This window comes from Uloborus diversus, chromosome 3, assembly GCF_026930045.1.
Source record: "Uloborus diversus isolate 005 chromosome 3, Udiv.v.3.1, whole genome shotgun sequence".
Taxonomy (NCBI): domain Eukaryota; kingdom Metazoa; phylum Arthropoda; class Arachnida; order Araneae; family Uloboridae; genus Uloborus; species Uloborus diversus.
In genome coordinates, this window is record NC_072733.1 from 115,279,218 (window position 1) to 115,283,025 (window position 3,808).

The 3,808-nt window shown below is 31.6% G+C and overlaps 1 pseudogene; it reads right to left on the reverse strand.

Annotated features, from left to right (window-relative positions):
• Positions 1-2,182: 2,182 nt before the first annotated feature.
• LOC129218902 (homologous-pairing protein 2 homolog) lies at positions 2,183-2,824 on the reverse strand (annotated as a pseudogene).
• Between the last annotated feature and the right edge of the window lie 984 nt (positions 2,825-3,808).

A 3,808-nucleotide genomic window follows, 5' to 3' on the forward strand; every position in this document is an offset into this window, starting at 1 on the left:
ATAAAAAGAGCAATACATGCATAAACAATAGAGTACCTCAACTTTCAATATCAAAACAACTTTTTTTTACTATCTTGCATTTCGACTTCAGAAATAATTTCTGAGAGATAATTTATTTTTCTCCACTTTCTTAATTTTTTCAAAATAATTTCAAAATTTCATTCAATTTCCTTGATCCAATGTTCTTATTATTGTTAATTTAATTGAAATATGTTAATTAGACATGAAAATTAAAAATTTTCAAGGGGTAGTCTGTGGCCACAGCAGGCTAAGTATGCTTAAAGCAAAAATTAATTTGGAAAATATTTTTTCTGCTTATAAAACAGCACAATTTACCGATTGTAAATAATCTGCAAAGTGGGCTGATTAATTGGAGCATTCCTACTATCAAGTATTTTGCTAAATTACTTTTAAACCTTTAGCACCCATTAACAAAAAATAGGTATGCGGCAATAATTCTAACACTTCCGCTGATTGGTGTTACACATACTTACGGAAAACGACATTTTGAAAAGGACAAAATAAACCAGTATTCAAAAAACTAAATAAGTACACATTTTTCAAGCAACATCTGACTCATTATCAAAACACTTTAATGTTAACTGGATCAAAATCTAGAATCTAGAAAAAAGTCTTGATGAGTTCTGAACTTTCAGACTTTGAGCGTAGTTCCTATGTTTGGAAATCTGAGCGACAAAATTAAAATTTTATTTCAAAATATGACTAAGAATAGCTTTTTTCTATAACAGGAACAATACCTCCCTCCAATAAATTCATTCGTGATTCAGTAGTTTTAACCTAATCTTAAAGCTACATGCTAATAGGAATGGGTGGAGGAGAAAAGTACTTGAAGTTTGATACAGATAAGATTTATTTCTTTTTAGGAGGGTTAGCAGGGTTTTGGACACTACGGTAAAAACCCTGGCTTTTACCGTTTTGTCCAAAAGTGTCCAAAACTATATTTTTTAGAAAAATGAGTAGAAGTAATGTTTGAAATTGAACATTTATTCAATGAAAACATTCAACTTATTTATGCAACTGATTTTAATCTAGTTACATAGAAGTTGAATTCTTTATTAAAATTTCCAATGACTTTTTTTTTTTTTTTTTTTTGATAATAGCAACCAAATTTTCCTATGTTTATGCATGTGTGCAAATGAAAGCAGGGTTGGCAAGATTTTTACCATCCTGTTCAAAACCCTTTTGCGCAAAAATGTACACAACTATTTTTTGAGAAACTATATTTTGTGAGAAAATATCAAAAACAGAACAAAATGCATCAAAATTAATTTTTTAAGTATTTAAATATATTTATTAAATGTGAACTTTAGAGTATAAATATATAATTAACTTATTTATACAGCTGATTTTAATCTAGTTATGTAGAAATTAAATCCTTCATTAAAAATTTCAATTTTTATGCAGTTATTTTTCCATAAACCAAATTTTTCGACATTTATGGATGTGTGCAAAAGGAAGTGTTCAAAATATAGTGCAATAATTGACTTAAATGAAATAGATTAAAAAATTTTGTAGTTACAAAATGTATTAAAAATATGAACTGAAAAAATAATAGCACAAATTTTTTTATATCTGCATATAGTCATCAATTTCTTGTACTTTAATCTATGATTTAAAAAATAATTTTGGTTAAAACATCATGTAAAACTAATTTGCAAAAACCATTTAAAAAATTAAGCTTTTTTTTTTGCTCTTAAATATTACACATTTGATACCATTTCTTTGAGTTACAAATGGAACAAAAATTAGTAGTCTTGGTAGTGTTGTGAATTTCCTTTAATAACTCTAACAACTGTTACATAAAGAAGTTTTTATGTAATAGTGATTGGTAATTTTTAAAGTAAAATATTTTTAAATGAACATTTTGGAGAAAAATACTGTTAAATATGCATTATTTAAACCTCATTAGTACCTAAATTTATGCATTACGAATATTGCAGTTAGTAGGAGTTGATTAGACTACACCCTTTTAGCTTTAGCATAGTTTTGGACAGTTTCGGACGGTAAAAACCACATGTCCTATCCTAAACCAGTTTTGGACAGCCCAAATCCCAACCCTGCTTTTTAGGAAAACATTTCAAAACTTTGCATAAAATTAACACGTAAGCAAGCAAAAATTTATTCAAAGATAAATATTTGTACTAATGTAGAGATACTTAGTCTACCACAAGTACTTAAATTTCTTCAAAAACGCATATTCATCCTTTTCAATATTGATTTCTTCCAAGAGCACTGCTCTTCCGCAAGGATAACGTTCCAAAATAGCATCAAGCATATCAGCAACCATACACTTTCTATTTTACCATTCGTTTATGAATTTCATTCTTGCCCTGTTAATAGCTTCCTTTTCCTCGTTGCTGATACACACACTATTAGATTGCAGAGACTAACTTTTGTTTAAACTTTGGAATTTCATCCTTCAATTCATTAAGCTCTGCTTTAGCTTCTTCACTAGTCACGATCTTGGTAAGGGCAAAAAGCTTTGTTTCATGGTAGTAGACTTGAGCATGCAAAGCATTTGAACTATTAGTAAGAGCAACATTCTCAGCATCATAAAATCGAATAACTTCATCACTAGCAACAGTAAATTGTGTTTTATCAGGAAAATAGATCTTCTGCTTTCCATAACTTTTCTGTTTGATTTTACCTTCACTCACTAATTGATCTAAAGCGCGTTAAACTGCTGTCTTCCCGTGTCTTTGTGCAAATCATTAACAATATCTAGAATACTGTAAGGCCGGTTTTGAGCAACAATGTAATCAAAAACTTGTTTTGTTGCATTTGATTCCTTTGCATTACTCATATTTCTCACCGTGTGCTTCAAAAATCACACATTCAGAAAAAATATCGAATGGCAGAAACGAAATCAAAATGAAATTCCCACAATAAATAAATGGGATGTTGCCATTTGTAATTATTAATGTAAATATATTTTTGGTTCGATCAATAATCGAGGCTACATTCGGAACCAGGCACCGGTCACACCGTGCCACCGCAAGCGTTCGGAAACGATCGAGTCCCAATACGTTTTCAATTATGAATTCAACCTTTCGACCACTTGCAGTGGCACCGGTGCGACCGGTGCCTGTTTCCAAATGTGGCCCTATAAAACTGTCTGGAATAGAAGTTTAGATTTTTGCCTAGCAAAACAGATAATTTAAGACGCACTTAAAATTTAACCTACTTAGCTGATACAACGCATAAAAAATAGTGGTTTTAGCTTTAAAAAAAGTAGAATAAAACGTTTTCGTCAGTGGCGTTAATGGATGAACTGGAGTGACAAACTGCAACTTGTAAAAATCGTGCAACTATCACGCGTTTGTAGAAATTATCGAATGAAGAAAAAATGTGCAGGTTAAAACGTAATCAGATATTGAAATTTCTTCAACAGATTTTTAAGCAACCAAACCTATGCGCATGAATAAATTTGACTCGATAGCCCTAACCATCAAGGCAAATCACTGGTTGGTTGCGTCCGACGAACCTAACCAGTCTACCGTTGAGTAACTAGTGACTAACCGCAGCGTTCTATCATCAACCGGTTTCCGCACCGGTCACCATTTTAACTGTTGATTGAAGCAAGTGATCATTAGCTGTCACGTGATCAATTAACCGGTAGCTGCCGGTTGAACTCGTCGAACGCAAGCGTTATGTTTGTTGATCTACCTAGAGTACCTACAGTAAAACCTGTAAAGTTGACCACCTTTGTAAGTTGACCACCTGTCTATGTTGACCGCTTTTGTCAGGAACGGAATTAGTCCTATCTTATATAATGAAGGAAAACCTC